The sequence below is a fragment of the Pseudophryne corroboree genome, chromosome 1 (assembly GCF_028390025.1).
Source record: "Pseudophryne corroboree isolate aPseCor3 chromosome 1, aPseCor3.hap2, whole genome shotgun sequence".
NCBI classification, from domain to species: domain Eukaryota; kingdom Metazoa; phylum Chordata; class Amphibia; order Anura; family Myobatrachidae; genus Pseudophryne; species Pseudophryne corroboree.
The window spans coordinates 595,238,348-595,251,182 of record NC_086444.1 but is presented as its reverse complement, the minus strand read 5'-3'; the positions used below and the strand labels follow the sequence as shown (position 1 = coordinate 595,251,182).

General features: G+C 47.7%; 1 protein-coding gene and 1 pseudogene across 7 annotated transcripts in view; one reads left to right on the top strand and one right to left on the bottom strand.

Moving 5' to 3' along the window:
* The window catches only part of PALM2AKAP2 (PALM2 and AKAP2 fusion), a 761,359-nt gene that overhangs the window by 501,172 nt on the left and 247,352 nt on the right, over window positions 1-12,835 (bottom strand). The window lies entirely within an intron of this gene.
* On the top strand, window positions 7,630-7,748 carry LOC134939135 (5S ribosomal RNA; annotated as a pseudogene).

The following is a 12,835-nucleotide window of genomic DNA, read 5'->3' as shown; positions in this document are numbered from 1 at the left end:
GATAAAAGTGGAGAAGTGAGCGGTGGAGAAGTTGCCCATGACAACCAATCAGCTGCTCTGTATACTTGTATAGTATGCAAATTATAAATGTTATGTCAATGCTGATTAGTTGCCAATTGCAACTTCTCCACTGGCTCACTTCTCCACTTTTATCACTGCTTAGTACATCTCCCCCATAACCTTGTCATTCCACATCGTTTTTTTAAATCAATAGAATAAATTGAAATGTAAAGTAATTGTGTCAAATGTGTAGTTTCAATTTAATGTAATATTGTATTCAATTATATTTTGGTTCTAATAATACATGTTAGCCATAGCTGTTAGCCATGGCATAAGGATTAATTTTTGTAACAACTATTTGCATGGTTTTTATTTAATATTTTAATTCTAAAAATAAGAGTGAATGCATGTTACCATGACAACACTGCAGTTGTAAAGCTTTGAAGACTAAAATTTAAAGTGCCCAATTTACAATATTAATGTTTAACTCAGTCATGCCTTATGTTATGTATAGCCCATCCTTACATTATACCCCATCCCTTCTGCTTACCTCAGCAGGTGGGAGGTGGGGGATGGCATACATTATGGGACTGGAAGTGTGGCTGTAACATCGCATTGTAACACATGCAGGAGCAGCAACCAGCAAGCTCACATGTAAGGGTGCCCACACACTGAGTGATTCACAAACAATGCAATATCATTTGTGATTTCCCTTGAACTCCCCCGGGAGCTCCCTGGCAGTCCCTGACTCACGATTTTGTAAAAAATTGTTCTTTTAACAAACTATTTATTGTATGATCTGTAAAGACATTGACAGACATTGGTAAATCTTGACTGCAGCAGGTAAGATCAGAGTATACATCATACGAGCTGCGGGGACGCACATCGGATCGTTATCGTTTGAGCAGAACATACGATTTACACTTTTGTGAATGATATATCGTTAAGATGTATTGTTTTCGTCCAAATTGACTGCAAAATCACTGTGTGTGGGCACCTTAAGAAACTGACAGCTGCTTCTCTTTTTTATGTTAGCGGCTAACGCCCTGTGTGGGGACACTGGATGAGTGACATTATACCTAGGTTTGCATAATGTTCGCAATGTTGCTTATATTGGCCTGGTGACCATATAAAAACAATTGGTGTACACCAGTGGTTCTCAAACTGTGTGCCCTGGCACCCTGGGGTACCCCGGGATACTTGCAAGGGTGCCTTGGATTGGTGCTCCAGGACCAATTCAAAATATTTATGGTCAATGTAATAGGCAAAAAAATATATATATATATCCTCCCTCCTCATCCTGAGATAGTGTTCAAAAAATCAAGAAACCTCAAGGATATTCTGGCCCTAAGCATGCTTAAGACTGACCATGAAAAAGACTCCACCTGGCCTAAGTGTGTGGGCTCTTACAAATGTGGGCGATGTAACATATGCAGACATCTACATCCCAACAGGAAAACCTTTACGGACAGTGAAAAAAAGAAGGAATACAAAATCAAAAATTATATGAACTGCAACACTCAATCAGTCATCTACCTCCTAGAATGTGACTGCGGCAAACAGTACATCGGAAAGACAAAGCGACCTTTGAAGCTAAGAATACAGGAGCATGTGAGGAACATCAGGAATAAAGTAGAAAGCCACGCTGTTTCCAAACATTTCATTTCAACACACAACTCCAATCCTGAAGCCTTGACATTTAAAGCTATCGAACTGGTACAACTGGGAGAAAGAGGTGGCGATCTCGCTAATAAATTGTCACGCCGAGAAATGTTTTGGATTTTCCAACTGCAAACACTACAGCCAAGGGGATTTAACGACAACTATGAGATCGCTCCCTTTCTATAAGATACGGTACTAAAATATTACAACTGCTTCCCCATTCCCTATTCCCTACCTTCCCACACGGTTCCTCTCCACATACCTTTCCCCACTCCGTTTCCTCCTCCTCCCCCACTCCCCCCCCCCTCCCCTCCCCTACCTTTAGAGATCCATTATTTCACACATCTTAATATGGATCTAACACTTGATATAAATTTTAACTACTATTGGGGTTCGGAGCAAATAATAAGAATTTACTTACCGATAATTCTATTTCTCGTAGTCCGTAGTGGATGCTGGGAACTCCGTAAGGACCATGGGGAATAGCGGCTCCGCAGGAGACTCGGCACAAAAGTAAAGCTTTAGGACTACCTGGTGTGCACTGGCTCCTCCCCCTATGACCCTCCTCCAAGCCTCAGTTAGGATACTGTGCCCGGACGAGCGTACACAATAAGGAAGGATTTTGAATCCCGGGTAAGACTCATACCAGCCACACCAATCACACCGTACAACTTGTGATCTGAACCCAGTTAACAGCATGATAACAGAGGAGCCTCTGGAAAGATGGCTCACAACAACAATAACCCGATTTAGTTAACAATAACTATGTACAAGTATTGCAGACAATCCGCACTTGGGATGGGCGCCCAGCATCCACTACGGACTACGAGAAATAGAATTATCGGTAAGTAAATTATTATTTTCTCTGACGTCCTAGTGGATGCTGGGAACTCCGTAAGGACCATGGGGATTATACCAAAGCTCCCAAACGGGCGGGAGAGTACGGATGACTCTGCAGCACCGAATGAGAGAACTCCAGGTCCTCCTCAGCCAGAGTATCAAATTTGTAGAATTTAGCAAACGTGTTTGCCCCTGACCAAGTAGCTGCTCGGCAAAGTTGTAAAGCCGAGACCCCTCGGGTAGCCGCCCAAGATGAGCCCCCTTCCTTGTGGAATGGGCTTTTACAGATTTTGGCTGTGGCAGGCCTGCCACAGAATGTGCAAGCTGAATTGTACCACAAATCCAACGAGCAATAGTCTGCTTAGAAGCAGGAGCACCCAGCTTGTTGGGTGCATACAGGATAAACAGGGAGTCAGATTTTCTGACTCCAGCCGTCCTGGAAACATATATTTTCAGGGCCCTGACAACGTCCAGCAACTTGGAGTCCTCCAAGTCCCTAGTAGCCGCAGGTACCACAATAGGCTGGTTCAGGTGAAACGCTGAAACCACCTTAGGGAGAAATTGTGGACGAGTCCTCAATTCTGCCCTGTCCGTATGAAAAATCAGGTAAGGGCTTTTATAAGATAAAGCCGCCAATTTTGACACGCGCCTGGCCGAAGCCAGGGCCAACAGCATCACCACTTTCCATGTGAGATATTTCAAATCCACAGATTTAAGCGGTTCAAACCAATGTGATTTTAGGAACCCCAAAACTACATTGAGATCCCAAGGTGCCACTGGAGGCACAAAAGGAGGCTGTATATGCAGCACCCCCTTGACAACGTCTGAACTTCAGGAACTGAAGCCAGTTCTTTCTGGAAGAAAATCGACAGGGCCGAAATCTGAACCTTAATGGATCCTAATTTTAAGGCCCATAGACACTCCTGTTTGCAGGAAATGCAGGAATCGACCCAGTTGAAATTCCTCCGTTGGGGCCTTCCTGGCCTCGCACCACGCAACATATTTTCGCCAAATGCGGTGATAATGCTTTGCGGTCACATCCTTCCTGGCTTTGATCAGGGTAGGAATGACTTCTTCCGGAATGCCTTTTTCCTTCAGGATCCGGCGTTCAACCGCCATGCCGTCAAACGCAGCCGCGGTAAGTCTTGGAACAGACAGGGTCCTTGCTGGAGCAGGCCCCTTCTTAGAGGTAGAGGCCACGGGTCCTCTGTGAGCATCTCTTGAAGTTCCGGGTACCAAGTCCTTCTTGGCCAATCCGGAGCCCCGAGTATAGTTCTTACTCCTCTCCGTCTTATAATTCTCAGTACCTTGGGTATGAGAGGCAGAGGAGGGAAACACATACACTGACTGGTACACCCATGGTGTTACCAGAGCGTCCACAGCTATTGCCTGAGGGTCCCTTGACCTGGCGCAATACCTGTCCAATTTTTTGTTGAGGCGGGACGCCATCATGTCCACCTTTGGTTTTTTCCAACGGTTTACAATCATGTGGAAGACTTCTGGGTGAAGTCCCCACTCTCCCGGGTGGAGGTCGTGCCTGCTGAGGAAGTCTGCTTCCCAGTTGTCCACTCCCGGAATGAACACTGCTGACAGTGCTATCACATGATTTTCCGCCCAGCGAAGAATCCTTGCAGCTTCTGCCATTGCCCCCCTGCTTCTTGTGCCGCCCTGTCTGTTCACGTGGGCGACTGCCGTGATGTTGTCCGACTGGATCAGCACCGGCTGACCTTGAAGCAGAGGTCTTGCTTGGCTTAGGGCATTGTAAATGGCCCTCAGCTCCAGGATATTTATGTGAAGTGATGTCTCCAGGCTTGACCACAAGCCCTGGAAATTTCTTCCCTGTGTGACTGCTCCCCAGCCTCGCAGGCTGGCATCCGTGGTCACCAGGACCCAGTCCTGAATGCCGAATCTGCGGCCCTCTAGAAGACGAGCACTCTGCAACCACCACAGGAGAGACACCCTTGTCTTTGGTGACAGGGTTATCCGCTGATGCATCTGAAGATGCGATCCGGACCATTTGTCCAGCAGGTCCCACTGGAAAGTTCTTGCGTGGAATCTGCCGAAAGGGATTGCTTCGTAGGAAGCCACCATTTTTCCCAGGACCCTTGTGCATTGATGCACTGACACTTGGCCTGGTTTTAGGAGGTTTCTGACTAGTTCGGATAACTCCCTGGCTTTCTCCTCCGGGAGAAACACCTTTTTCTGGACTGTGTCCAGGATCATCCCTAGGAATAGAAGACGTGTCGTCGGGATCAGCTGCGATTTTGGAATATTGAGAATCCAACCGTGCTGCCGCAACACTACTTGAGATAGTGCTACCCCGACTACCAATTGTTCCCTGGATCTTGCCCTTATCAGGAGATCGTCCAAGTACGGGATAACTAAAACTCCCATCCTTCGAAGGAGTATCATCATTTCGGCCATTACCTTGGTAAAGACCTGGGGTGCCGTGGACAAACCAAACGGCAGCGTCTGAAACTGATAGTGACAGTTCTGTACCACAAACCTGAGGTATCCTTGGTGAGAAGGGTAAATTGGGACATGGAGGTAAGCCTCCTTGATGTCCAAAGACACCATGTAATCCCCTTCTTCCAAGTTCGCAATCACCGCTCTGAGTGACTCCATCTTGAATTTGAACCTGTGTATGTAAGTGTTCAAGGATTTCAGATTTAAAATAGGTCTCACCGAGCCGTCCGGCTTCGGTACCACAACAGCGTGGAATAATACCCCTGTCCCTGTTGCAGGAGGGGTATCTTGATTATCACCTGCTGGGAATACAGCTTGTGAATGGCTTCCAATACCGCCTCCCTGTCGGAGGGAGACGTCGGTAAAGCAGACTTTAGGGGAGTGCCTGAGTCCGCTTGTAAAAGCCCCAGCGTCATGCTGAGGACTTGGCAGAAGCGGGAGAGGGCTTCTGTTCCTGGGAACTGGCTGTTTGCTGCAGCCTTTTTCCTCTCCCTCTGCCACGGGGCAGAAATGAGGAGCCTTTTGCCCGCTTGCCCTTATGGGGCCGAAAGGACTGCGCCTGATAATACGGCGTCTTCTTATGTTGAGAGGCTATCTGGGGTAAAAATGTGGATTTCCCAGCAGTTGCCGTGGCCACCAGGTCTGATAGACCTACCCCAAATAACGCCTCCCCTTTGTAAGGCAATACTTCCATATGCCTTTTGGAATCAGCATCACCTGACCACTGCCACGTCCATAACCCTCTTCTGGCAGAAATGGACAGCGCACTTACTCTTGAGGCCAGTCGGCAAATATCCCTCTGTGCATCCCGCATATATAGAAATGCATCTTTCAAATGCTCTATAGTCAGTAATATACTGTCCCTATCCAGGGTATCAATATTGTCAGTCAGGGAATCCGACCAAGCCACCCCAGCACTGCACATCCAGGCTGAGGCGATTGCTGGTCGCAGTATAACACCCGTGTGAGTGTATATACATTTTAGGATATTCTCCTGCTTTCTGTCAGCAGGTTCCTTAAGGGCGGCCCTATCAGGAGACGGTAGTGCCACCTGTTTTGACAAACGTGTGAGCGCTTTATCCACCTTAGGGGGTGTTTCCCAACGTGCCCTATCCTCTGGCGGGAAGGGGTATGATGCTAATAACCTTTTAGGAATTATCAGTTTTTTATCGGGGGAAACCCACGCTTCATCACACACTTCATTTAATTCCTCAGATGCAGGAAAAACTACAGGCAGTTTTTTCTTACCAAACATAATACCCTTTTTAGTGGTACTTGTATTATCAGAAATATGTAAAACATTTTTCATAGCATCAATCATGTAACGTGTGGCCCTACTGGAAGTCACATTCGTCTCTTCATCGTCGACACTGGAGTCAGTATCCGTGTCGGCGTCTGTATCTGCCATCTGAGGTAACGGGCGTTTTAGAGCCCCTGATGGCTTTTGAGACGCCTAGACAGGCACGAGCTGAGTAGCCGGCTGTCTCATGTCATCAACCGTCTTTTGTAAAGAGCTGACTGTCACGTAATTCCTTCCATAAGCTCAGCCACTCAGGTGTCGACTCCCTAGGGGGTGACATCTCCATTACAGGCAATTGCTCCGCCTCCACACCATTTTCCTCCTCATACATGTCGACACAATCGTACCGACACACAGCATACACACAGGGAATGCTCTGATAGAGGACAGGACCCCACTAGCCCTTTGGGGAGACAGAGGGAGAGTATGCCAGCACACACCAGAGCGCTATATATATACAGGGCTAACCTTATAGAAGTGTTTTTCCCCTTATAGCTGCTGTTTTATTTATACTGCGCCTAATTAGTGCCCCCCTCTCTTGTTTTACCCTTTTCTGTAGTGCAGGACTGCAGGGGAGAGTCAGGGAGACGTCCTTCCAGCGAAGCTGTGAGGGAAAATGGCGCCCATGTGCTGAGGAGATAGGCTCCGCCCCCTTCTCGGCGGACTTTTCTCCCGCTTTTTGCTGTATTCTGGCAGGGGTTAAAATACATCCATATAGCCCTGGGGGTTATATGTGAGGTATTTTCGCCAGCCAAGGTGTTTCTATTGCTGCTCAGGGCGCCCCCCCCCAGCGCCCTGCACCCTCAGTGACCGGAGTGTGAAGTGTGCCTGAGGAGCAATGGCGCACAGCTGCAGTGCTGTGCGCTACCTTGGTGAAGACTGATGTCTTCTGCCGCCGATTTTCCGGACCTCTTCTTGCTTCTGGCTCTGTAAGGGGGCCGGCGGCGCGGCTCTGGGACCGGACTCCGAGGCTGGGCCTGTGTTCGGTCCCTCTGGAGCTAATGGTGTCCAGTAGCCAAGAAGCCCAAGCTGGCTGCAAGCAGGCAGGTTCGCTTCTTCTCCCCTTAGTCCCTCGATGCAGTGAGCCTGTTGCCAGCAGGTCTCACTGAAAATAAAAAACCTAAAACTAAACTTTTACTAAGAAACTCAGGAGAGCCTCCTAGAATGCACCCTTCTCGGCCGGGCACAAAAATCTAACTGAGGCTTGGAGGAGGGTCATAGGGGGAGGAGCCAGTGCACACCAGGTAGTCCTAAAGCTTTACTTTTGTGCCCAGTCTCCTGCGGAGCCGCTATTCCCCATGGTCCTTACGGAGTTCCCAGCATCCACTAGGACGTCAGAGAAAACCAAGAGGGCACAACGTCGGTACAGTCATACCACGCGGGAAATGCCCAAACACGTTCGATCTTGGAAGCCAAGCAGCGTTGGGCCTGATCAGTACCAGCAAGGGGGACCAGCTGGGAAGATCAGGTACTGTAAAGCACGTGAACAAATAGGAGCCTGGGTAAGGTGTTTGCTCCATATAAGTTCACTGAAAGAGTACGTCACAATATAGTATTATGTTCCAATCACAATAGGTGCTTTATCAGCACGGACCTTATACACCTCACAGTAAATGTAACATATGCACCTTAAACATTTAAGCACCTGTAGCTCTGCACCTGGTATAAAATAGTATGGTTATTACACCCCGTTCCTTGAACACTAATATGTTCAAATCCAAGCACAAGCACTTTACTTATTTATTTACATATTTATTAATTTGTCAAGTGCCGCACTATATAAACTAAATATGCTTTAAAAACCTTATTAGCGTTTTTTCACTATCATGAGCATGAATTAATATTTTTATTTTCAGCTTATAATATGTGTAATATGCACAATTGATCAAAATCATTCCTGATGCTAATTATTTTTTATTCCTATGTACACCTATTGCCATGGATACCGTTTTTCCTGTTTATATAATGCTGAGATATACATGGAGAAAGTCCCATCAAATATGACCACTACACGGACTTATGAAAATAGAGACTTTCCCCTGGATCACAGAAACTGAGAAGCTTCCATACAGCACATTGAACTAGAGTCATGACCCGCCGCGGGCGCATGCGCAGACGCGACCGGAAGTGGGGCGGAAGTGACGCTTTGAACCCGTCTGTCACCGGAAGTGGGGCGGAAGTACCGCAATTTAGTGTTTTAAATGCTTTCTGAGACTTTCCAGGATACTGAGCAATGCCTAATACACTCGTTTTTGTACACCAATAGTCCCTACTGACCCTGCTCCTTTGGCACTGCACTAGTAAACAGCCAAATATCATCAATCATATAATTGTATCACATGACTCCCTGTGATGTCACAACCCTCCCACCCAGCAATATTGGCTATAAATAGCCTTGCAGGCTCACTATGTCCCTACCCCTTGAAGAAGTCTTTTGAGACGAAACGCGTTGGGAAAATCCTGTACCTACCTCATAGTAGTTTTACTTGGTTTTATTATAATTTTAAGGTTTTCATTTAAGTGTTTTTAGTCCAGCTGTGTATGTATTGTTGTCCCATTTTTTATATATGCCTATATGTTTCTTATATGTCTATATTAATACATTTTTTATATTTAAGTGGCAACTGTATATTGTATTAACACATTAGTCGCTATACATCCCTCATCCCCCATTCCTTTCACATTGTTTCAGGAGCTTACCACCCCTGTATTTTTTGAGGGACCCAGCAGACGCCCCATTAACACTAGAGGGGAGTGTTTTTTAGGTTGCCGGTTGCACAACATATCTGTGTTCTAGCACAAGTGGCGCAATATTATTCCTTGCTTCTGTATATATATATATATATATATATATATAGATAAAGAGAAGTGAATCCTGTCCCTCACCACAATAACTGACCCTAAGGGTACAGTATAAACACAATTTATGTAATTTTATATATATTTTTTTAGTAAGAAACTCTTGGCCTAGGGGTGCTGTGAAAACAATTGATATTCTAGGGCGCTGTGACTCAAAAAAGTTTGGGAACCACTGGTGTACACAAAGACAATAAAATACAATCATGAAACAGGCACACAAGCTTCAGAGGAAAAATAAAGCAATTAAAATAAGAATTTACTTACCGATAATTCTATTTCTCGTAGTCCGTAGTGGATGCTGGGGACTCCGTCAGGACCATGGGGAATAGCGGCTCCGCAGGAGACAGGGCACAAAAGTAAAAGCTTTAGGATCAGGTGGTGTGCACTGGCTCCTCCCCCTATGACCCTCCTCCAAGCCTCAGTTAGGATACTGTGCCCGGACGAGCGTACACAATAAGGAAGGATTTTGAATCCCGGGTAAGACTCATACCAGCCACACCAATCACACTGTACAACCTGTGATCTGAACCCAGTTAACAGCATGATAACAGCGGAGCCTCTGAAAAGATGGCTCACAACAATAATAACCCGATTTTTGTAACAATAACTATGTACAAGTATTGCCGACAATCCGCACTTGGGATGGGCGCCCAGCATCCACTACGGACTACGAGAAATAGAATTATCGGTAAGTAAATTCTTATTTTCTCTGACGTCCTAAGTGGATGCTGGGGACTCCGTCAGGACCATGGGGATTATACCAAAGCTCCCAAACGGGCGGGAGAGTGCGGATGACTCTGCAGCACCGAGTGAGAGAAACTCCAGGTCCTCCTCAGCCAGAGTGTGCCCCTGACCAAGTAGCAGCTCGGCAAAGTTGTAAAGCCGAGACCCCTCGGGCAGCCGCCCAAGATGAGCCCACCTTCCTTGTGGAATGGGCATTTACATATTTTGGCTGTGGCAGGCCTGCCACAGAATGTGCAAGCTGAATTGTACTACACATCCAACTAGCAATCGTCTGCTTAGAAGCAAGAGCACCCAGTTTGTTGGGTGCATACAGGATAACAGCAAGTCAGTTTTCCTGACTCCAGCCGTCCTGGAAACCTATATTTTCAGGGCCCTGACAACATCTAGCAACTTGGAGTCCTCCAAGTCCCTAGTAGCCGCAGGTACCACAATAAGCTGGTTCAGGTGAAACGCTGACACCACCTTAGGGAGAAACTGGGGACGAGTCCGCAGCTCTGCCCTGTCCGAATGGACAATCAGATATGGGCTTTTGTGAGACAAAGCCGCCAATTCTGACACTCGCCTGGCCGAGGCCAGGGCCAACATCATGGTCACTTTCCATGTGAGATATTTCAAATCCACAGATTTGAGCGGTTTAAACCAATGTGATTTGAGGAATCCCAGAACTACGTTGAGATCCCACAGTGCCACTGGAGGCACAAAAGGGGGTTGTATATGCAGTACTCCCTTGACAAACTTCTGGACTTCAGGAACTGAAGCCAATTCATTCTGGAAGAAAATCGACAGGGCCGAAATTTGAACCTTAATGGACCCCAATTTGAGGCCCATAGACACTCCTGTGTCATGACTGAGGTTTTTGTGAACCCGGTGTAGTGAAGTCTGTGCGGGCGACTGGAGGATTATGTGAATACTACCACTGACCTGGTTTGGAAATGCTGTGGACTCTGGGTTTCCTCCGGTGACTGGGAAGAGGAACCGCAGCAGAGATGGCCGAATCTAGGTTCTCCTCATGCAGGATTAGGTCGGCAGGCAGGAGGCATGCTGAAGGTCTCCTGAAAGACAGAACTGGAAAGGCACTGATGAATCAGTGAAGAATACCAGGTATAATTGTGCTAAAGGGCACGGGGTGCTTGGAGACACTGAGGTGCTTGCGGACACTGAGGTGCTTGCGGACACTGAGGTGCTTGCGGACACTGAGGTGCTTGCGGACACTGAGGTGCTTGCGGACACTGAGGTGCTTGGAGACACTGAGGTGCTTGGAGGCACTGAGGTGCTTGGAGACACTGAGGTACGTGGAGGCACTGAGGTGCGTGGAGGCACTGGGGTGCGTAGAGACACTGGGGTGCGTAGGGGTGCTGAGGCACGGAGGTGCTGGAAGCACGGAGATGCTGTGGCACGGAGGTACTGAGGCACGGAGGTGCTGTGGCACGGAGGTGCTGGAAGCACGGAGGTACTGAGGCACGGAGATGCTGAGGCACTGAGGTGCTGAGGCACGGAGATGCTGAGGCACGGAGATGCTGAGGTGCTGGAAGCACGGAGGTACTGAGGCACGGAGGTACTGAGGCACGGAGGTACTGAGGCACGGGGGGTGCTGGAAGCACGGAGGTACTGAGGCACGGAGATGCTGGAAGCACGGAGGTGCTGAGGCACTGAGGCACGGAAATGCTGAGTCACGGAGATACTGAGGTGCTGGAAGCACGGAGGTACTGAGGCACGAAGATGCTGGAAGCACGGAGGTGCTGAGGCACGGAGGTACTGAGGCACGGAGGTACCGAGGCACAGAGATGCTGGAAGCACGGAGGTGCTGAGGCACGGAGATGCTGAGGCACGGAGATGCTGAGGCACGGAGATGCTGAGGCACGGAGATGCTGGGAGCACGGAGGTGCTGAGGCACGGAGATGCTGAGGCACGAGGTACTGAGCCCTGGAGATCCCAACTACAACAGCAGTAAAACTGAAACACGACAGCTGTGGTTTTCAGGGGAGAACACGGAATTCAGTACTGTGCCTTTAAGACGAAACATTGCAGCTGTACCTTTACATTGAGACTCAGGGAAATGGTGAAATCAAATGGCAACACACAAGTAAACCAAACGGTAACAAGGGAGCAGAGTTTCCACAGGAACTTAGGTACAAAGGTTACCTTTAGGGAGCTCAGCTTAAGACCCACACAAGGCTGTATGTGACACAAGGAACTGGCCCAGATTCCAACTCAGCCTCCTGATTTATACTTCCTGGTCCTTGATGATTGGTGGGCAGGATTAGGTGATGTCACTGTCATGTGACTACTCTAGCCAAGGCTGTGATGTAGAATGAGGCCTAGCAGGCCAAGAGAACACTGAAGCCTGGACTTCTGCAAAACACAGGATGCTTGCTTTTAGATTACTGAATTCAGCCTCACACAGGAGATCACCACAGGTGGAGCTGATTACCTCTCAGGCAGAGAACTCAGGAAAACTCATAGTGCTGACAAGCTGTTTAACTCCGTGAGTGAAAAGACACAGGATCCAGGACAGATGGCAGGGGTAAGTCACCAAATATAAACCTACAGTCAGGATTGTGACAGTATCCCCCTCTTCAAGGGTGGACTCCGGACACCCATCTTGAATCTTAGAGGAACTTGATGAATAACTTGTACACAAAGCTTCTAAAAAGTGGAAACCAGAGGGTCCAGAACAAAACTTAAGCTGGATTCTTTAGAAGTCTTCCTGATCTTCATCTTCAGAACAGGTAGACCATCCATCATAGACAAGACTGGAATTTCCTTCATCCGAAAGGACTGAGGAATAAACTGTAGAAGGTTCCTCTCCTCGTTTTGTAGTGCGAGAAGATTGTGCTTTCGAAGCTAGCACTCCACTGAGGCTTAAATTAAATCTTGTTCTATAACGAGGACTTTTCATACAGAGACCTGTAGAGCTTTTTGGTGATTCTGGAACCTCTTCATGCATGGAAGCATAACAGGAAG